We start from the raw sequence: 7185 nt of genomic DNA, 5'->3' as shown, positions 1-7185 counted from the left end.
TTGTCCCACCTTGGGGCCCGGTGCAGCTCTGAGAGCCACGAGCCAGGCAGTAGAGATGGAAGTTGGTAGTTGGCTTTTCCTCCAGCAGGGTTGGTTTTAACTTACTCAGTTTTAAGTGGTGATTGTTCTCACAACAATGAAAGAAAATACGGTAATATTAAGACAATTCTGAGATGTTGGAAGCAGCACCCAGGCTGGGGTAAGAGCTCAGAGGAGGGAGACCAAGGCCCTTCTGATGGAAGTACTCAGCGTCCAGCCCTGGGCTCCATCACCTTGCCCCTCTCCTTCACTGGTCCGGGTCCCATCTCTGTCCTGAGGCCCCAGAAGCAGCCTCAGAACCTTGCTGTCACCTGGCCTTGGCCTCGAGGCTGTTAGCGGTATTCCCACCCGGGTTTGCTGTGATTATGGAAGTTGCTGCCCTTCCCCGGAGTCTGCAGGCAGAACCTCCTTCAGTGCATCTGAGGGGGTTAAAATAGAGCCTTCAGAGGTGCCCTTCCCCTGGGCGGCTGCTCCACTGGCGCAGGTTGGGGGGGATGAGGTGGCAGGGTTGGGGGTCGATGATGTGTTTTGTTGTCGCTGGTTCACAAGGTTGTGGTGTCTTTGTGGGCAGCAGTGTAGACAGATGGCAAGAAACATCAGGGAACCTGACCTTGGGGGTAGGTGTGCAGTGTTTTGGGGGGCCAGGCTAGCATGCCCCTCCAACTGTACTCCCCTTTGTTGTGTCCGTGGCCTTATTGTTCCAGCGTCCTTTGTTGTGACATTGATCATTGTCATGTCAACATACTGCCATGAAAATAACACTCTATGCTTAGGTGGCGGAGATGGAGTGGGCATATTGGAGAATCTACGATCATCTTCTGAACTTCATGGGAACGGGGACTTTTTTTTTTAGCTATTAGAAATCCACATTCACAATATGTAATTGTTCTCCTTTTTTTTTTTTTAAATGTTCTCCAGATTGCAAAAATATCTGCCTGTGAGAACTCAGGAGGACTGACTTTGTGGGCGCAAAGGTAGTGAGTGAGTCATGCCTGCGAGCACGGAAAGGAGTTCATCTGCACCTCTTCGAGGAAGGTTCCCAGGTTCCCTGTTTATGCAGTCATGGAAGGATGCGGAACTAGGAGGGTACGTACTTGGAAATTTTTTTTTTTTAAGATTTTATTTATTTATTTGACAGAGAGAGTTCACAGTAGACAGAGAGGCAGGCAGAGAGAGAGAGAGGGAAGCAGGCTCCCTGCTGAGCAGAGAGCCCTATGCGGGACTCGATCCCAGGACCCTGAGATCATGACTTGAGCCAAAAGCAGCAGCTTAACCCACTGAGCCACCCAGGCGCCCTGTACTTGGAAATTTTAATCCTCAGATATACTCCCTGTTGGATTGAGACCTCGGTTTTTGTTTCGTTTATTAAAAAGAAGTGAAAAAAGCTTAACAATTACGGAAAAATGCACTATTATTAAGACGTGTGTGTGTGTTGTGTGTTGTGTTGTGTTTTATCCTTACCTTCTAAACACTCTTTTTCTGATGGGAATGTGTGTAGGTGTAAATGCTGGCTTTCTCGGAAAAGCACGAGAGAAGTCACTGGTCAGAGTGATTTCAGTTAACTGGGAAGTTACTGGAAAAGCAGGCGTTCCTTGGACGTGCCTGTATCTGAGTTTGTAGCCATCAGGAGAACTTCGGCAGGGAAAGAGGAGTTTATTCATCATTTGCTGCTGCTTTGAGTACACGTGCTTGAACTTGTATTCATCATGTCCGTCTGCCTTTGATGGGGCTCGTGCCCTCGGCATGAGGGCAGGAGCGGAAGGGCCATCCCTGAACAGAAACCGGGGGGCTGTTCCATCAAGGAGACACAGCCTCGACTTGGGAAGATGTCCCTCTCACTCCTCGTTCTCCTCCTTGCTGCACAGGTTTCTTCCTCGATGACTGTAAGGCTAAGATAAACATTTCTCTTCCACTGGGAAACACAGGCACTCCCAGACTGTATTTCCCAGGGACTTTGATAGAACTCCATTTTCATGCATATGGTGGTGTTTCTCACGCACCCGTGGAAGAGGAAAGTCCTGCTCGTTAGGTGACAGACTCGTTTTCTGTAGTGTTAGAGATCCTCCGAGGTGGACCAGAATATTAACATATTAGCAGTGTTTATTTTAAGTATGGCTATGCTGTGATCCTAGATCAGGTGTTAAGTGTTGGAAATGAGATAAAGTCTACAGAATGGCTCTCTTCTGCTGGAGACTGTCCGCTCTGAGCACCTGTGGGCTTTATGAACATTTTGAGATTTTAGTCTCAGTAATTTGAATTTTCTTTTGGATGCCTCCGTTGGTTCCCTTCGATCACCAGAAGCTCTGAGACTCTCCTCTTGCAGACATGTGACAGGAAGTAGGTGAACTTTGTTCTTACGGTCTCTCTTCCTAGTTCCTAGACCTGTGGAAGAAACCAGGATAGCAAATCCTGGTGGGGAGCCGAGGTCTTAGGCTTTTTTTTTTTTTTTTTTTCCACCCTCCTACAACAAAAGTGAAAATTTTCTAATCCTTGGAGTAAAAAATGTATGTAGGTGTACTTAATTCTTAAGTTCACTGACTTTCCAGTGATTTTAATTTTAACTTATTTCATTTAATTACTTATTTGAAAGGTCAGACCGTAGTTTATGAACTGCCTAAATTTATTTTTAAACGAGGCAGTTACAAATGAGGTAATCCTTTGTTTATTTTTAAATATCTACGTCTCCACATTTCTTGTGAGATAAAAATTGGCCTGTTTGTGGATTGATGCATTCATTCCCTGAATGTCTCTAAGTAGCCAGTCACTGTACTAGGCTCTGGGGATAGTGATTAAGACTTAGTCTCTATTTTAAAGATGCTAGTTTAAAAAAAAAAAAAAAAAGGTGCTAGTAAGTCCACAAAGGGAGACATGCAAGCACATATCCTCATAAGAATAGCAAACACTTCTGTGGCTCTTACCATATGCCAGGCACTTTCTAGGCATGAACTTCAACTCATGAAGGGATACAAAAGCGCCGTGAAGTTCTTACTCTCTCACACGTGCATACGTTCTGAGGTTAGGTTCTTGTCCTCCATCATAAGGCTTGTCTTCCTTAACTGTCGGGTGTGTCAAGTGCAATAACAGACCTGCCCGGGGAGGCCTGGCAGAACGGCGTAGCATCTCTTTGGGAGAACAGGGACTAGATGCATGGGAATCCGTGAAATTTTCCCGAAGCAAGACAGTCCCCGAGCAGATCTAATCAGAGCAGTGGGAGAGCCCCGAAATCCTTCTCTAGTGACCTGAAGTACTACCTCATAAATGGGCTCATCGGTTGAACCAGTCGGTGACAAGAGTATTGGTGACAGAAAGATAGTAAAGAATAACACTCAGTCTCCACAATCTTCAGCATAGATGACAAGGACGTAGATTTCCAGTGTTGAGGTAAACCTTTGCTTCCAGTTAGCGGAAGATAGGACAAAAACTTGACCTTTAAAAACAAAACAAAACAAAAACTTGGCCTTTAAAAAAAAATCTAATAAAACCATTAATTTATTTATACTTTGTCAGCATGGGGGTGAATGTGTGACCCCCTTTTGCATTCTGAGATGAATTTCCCAATCACTGAAGATTTCCCCTTAGGAAAGCTCTGCTCACCTGGAGAAATGATAGTCTGTTGGTATTTATCTTGAATAAAGGCTGGGGAAAGATGGGTTTCCTTCAGAATAAAAATTGGCAGGAACTGCTCAATTAGGTAGATTAATGTTATCGTTGTGGAGAGACAAGACTACTCGGGAGGTGGCGTGGTGGTACTAGATTTTTGCTTTTCCCCCTTCTGGTAACAACCCCTGCTTTTTCCAAGCATCAAGCCACATGGGTAACCTTCTGTTGTCCCCGTAACCGTGACCTGCTGACTCTCTCTTGTTACTCCCGCCCTCACTCGTGACCGCCTTACTGTCCCCCCACCCTGTCTCAGCTACACTGGGTGGCCCACTTACTTCCCCAGCTGTGTGGGTGTGGGGGCTTCTCATCACCAGGGGTCTTCTCCCCAACTTCCTCCATCTCCCCCCTCTCTCGAGGCCACGGCTACTCATGGCTCAGATTAGTTGGTCAGAAGTCTCCTGTTTGACCACACCCTGCCTGGCCCAGCCATCGGGTACCCCACTTCTCTTTCCATCCCTCTGAGACCTCTCATTGGCTGCCTCCTTTGCTCCATACCTTTCCATCTTTATTTTCATCCTGATTCATCTTAGAATCCATAGTCCCGGTGCAAAATCAGTCTCTTGCCCAAGCTCTACACATCCTGATCGTTTTGTCCTCTGGCTTGCACCTACCTCTGAGCCATGCTGGAGAAAGTCCGGCAACTGGGCAGGTTGGTGCCCGGTCACATCAGTTCAGGTGATTTGCTCAGCCCAGTGCACAGTTCTTGCTCTTTTGGCTAGCTGTCTGCTTTGCTGATTCTTCATGCGGACTCTCCCTAATCCTTAGGACTGCTCCTCCTCCCTGCTTCCTCTGGTCAGAGGACGCCCTCCTGCCACAGGGCTCTCTGTCCTCCCCGCCACTGAGCTGCCTCCTGTCCCTTGGCGTCCATGAGCTGACGGCAACCTGGTTTTTCTTCTCCTTTTCATACCATCGTAGTCATCTTTGTTGTTTCATCTCTTGTCAGACTGACTTCTGTCAGAAGGCAAGTACAAGATGTCTGTTTCCTCTTTCAAGTACAGTCACACATTTTCGCACTACTGTCTTTTGCCTTCTGCTGGAGAGAACCGGGATTTACTGTCGGGTGGCAGGCCCCTTGCATGTTCCTGGTGCGCGTGTGGGTGCTCGCATGGCCAGAGGACTTCACTCTGTGATCTAGCTCGCTGCTGCGTTGAGCCCTAGACGAGAACCGTCTCTCTCGCCTGCTCAGGGGCTCTGCACCCTGCAGAAATAGTCCCCTGGGCTTTATTCTGCATACATACGGGGGAAAGGGCAATGGGCATCTTTCAGATTAGCGATGGGCAGGAATCTCCTAGACAGATCAGTTTGATCATTATCACAGTGCTCTGTATGTGTTGTCTTTGGTGTGGTTCACCGATGCCTTTGCAAGTTATTGGGGTGCAGTGAGGTGGGTGTTTTGCCCCCCACTTCTGCCAAGGAGACCTTAGATCTTCTTTCCTACACTTCCTTGTGCCGATTCTCTGACCTGTTCTGGAGGGTTGCTGCCCACGTCCCTGTTGGTTCTTGTAATCGCTGCCTCTCCCGCCTGCTGCTGTGCAGCTCCTTACTCCTGTCATCCAACAGCCTCCCCCCAGGCTTCTCTTTCTTTGTGTCAGCTCTTTGTTGGCTTTCACATAAAAATACAAACATTTGGAAGTGCCTGGGTGGCTCAGTCGGTTAAGCATCTGTCTTTGGCGCAGGTCATGATCTCAGGGTCCTGGGATCAAGTCTCTGTTCAGCGGGAAGCCTGCTTCTCCCTCTCCCTCTGCCTGCTGCTCCCCCTACTTGTACTCTCTCCCTCTCTCTGTAAATCAATAAATAAAACATTAAAAAAATACAAACCTGTAGTAGACACAATTCATTGATTTATTAACTGTCCAGTTCCAGAGCTGGGCACCTGGGGGAGGATGCAAACATTAAGAGAATGACAGTGCTGCCCTTCTGGTGACCGTAAGAGAGAAGCATCGATATGCAGTGTTCCCGTATATTTTAGTAAAGACTGTTGGGCTGAGTATTTTATTTACATCCCTTCATATCATCCTAAAAAAATTCCTGTGAGGTTGCTGGTTTTTTTGGTCCTTGTTTTACAGAGCAGAACACGGAGGCTCTGAGGAATGTAGTCATTTGGTCAGGGTCACCTAAACAGCAGGTCACCCCGTGGGAAATACAGTCCCCCATTTGAGCTGCCCAGCTCATGGTTTTTGCCACTGTGAATCCCGTGTCCTGCCTCCCAGTCTCCGAGGGCTGACCGTGAACAGTAGAATCTCGAAATAGACTCTTGACCTGAATATTAGTGAGGAGCGGGAGAACTATAACTGGCTAGAAGTCCTTGGTTGGTGTGTTTTTATTCTTGGGCTGTTTCTGTGGAATTGCCTGGAAATGATACCGCCGTTACTCAATTAATAATGCATTTGTTATCACTAGGCTTCTTGTGTGTAACATGTTCTATATAAAAACATCTTATTTGCCCATCTGTTACCCTCTTAAGAGCCAGATTCGAATTTCTACTTCACTATAGGTTTAAATGTTAAGTGGCTTACAGCTGGAAGAGAAAAAAAATGGGGTTATTTGTCACAGGGGGTATAAAGGAACTGCTTTCTGGATCACTGAAGAGAACGGTGTTAACGTTAATGGTCCACTTCTGTCCCTTCCGGTTAGCAGCAAACTAGCCCCTGGCATCGCCTCGAGGAGCCAGACCTGCTCGGGTCCTGGTCTGGGCCTGGAGTCCTGATGGGGGCGGGGCTTCGGGTGGGGGGGTGGGAGGGGCTTCTGTTTCCTCTGTTCTGACCCTAGGGGTTCCTACCCTCTCCCCCACTGTGAGCCCTTATCACTTCCCTCCAAGCTGCCAATTCACAGATTATTCTAGGAGCTGGTTCTGTGAGAACTGCTTAGTTAATGTATCCAATAAATGTTTGCTGAGTGTTACTGCCAACCAGGCACTGGAAAAACTCCTCATTTGGGGACCCAAATCTGGCAGATCTGCACCCTGCCAGGTTCCCTGGTCAGGGTGCGCCCCCAGCCTGGTTCTGTAGATGAGCAAGGCCCACTGGTTGGGATGACTCTGAGGGCGCTGCCGGGAGGGTCTTCATCTGCCAAGAGCCTTGTGCTGGTTGTTGTAAGCCCCTCCCCCACCCTCCCTCAGAGTTTCAGCCCCGGTGATGGAGCCCTCACATTCCCCTGCAATCCCCGTGGTAGGGGATTAGAGTGGGGGGGCTCCTACAGAGTGACCCACAATGCTGGTTGCTCTTTGTCCCTCCTGAGTTCTCCTTTCCCACTGGAGACCTCTCCGTGTGTGGCACTAGCCTGGGGGTGGGGCAGCGTGGTCAACAGGTAGCTGCTTCTCTTACCCTTACCCTTCTCATGTGGTCTTTCTTGGTCCCCAAGGTGCAGGGGATGCTTTGGCCTCACCCCTGTGTTCTAGGATTCTCTCAGTGGTGCCTTGTTCTCCAACAGATGTTTGTTGTGGTGGTGAAGGGTGTGAAGTCAGGAACAAGAAAGGCACTAGTGGTG

At 48.2% G+C, this 7185-nt stretch overlaps 1 long non-coding RNA gene across 1 annotated transcript in view; it reads left to right on the top strand.

Moving 5' to 3' along the window:
* The first annotated feature begins 452 nt into the window (after positions 1-452).
* LOC122905077 overlaps positions 453-7185 on the top strand; it is a 76451-nt gene continuing 69718 nt past the window's right edge. The window contains exon 1 of the long non-coding RNA XR_006384312.1: positions 453-1125. This is a non-coding gene — a long non-coding RNA (uncharacterized LOC122905077). The remainder of the gene's footprint in view (positions 1126-7185) is intronic.

The sequence above is a fragment of the Neovison vison genome, chromosome 4 (genome assembly GCF_020171115.1).
Source record: "Neovison vison isolate M4711 chromosome 4, ASM_NN_V1, whole genome shotgun sequence".
In the NCBI taxonomy this organism is placed as follows: Eukaryota; Metazoa; Chordata; class Mammalia; order Carnivora; family Mustelidae; genus Neogale; species Neogale vison.
Note: the sequence above shows the minus strand (reverse complement) of the source record. Positions and strands in the feature narration are given on the sequence as shown.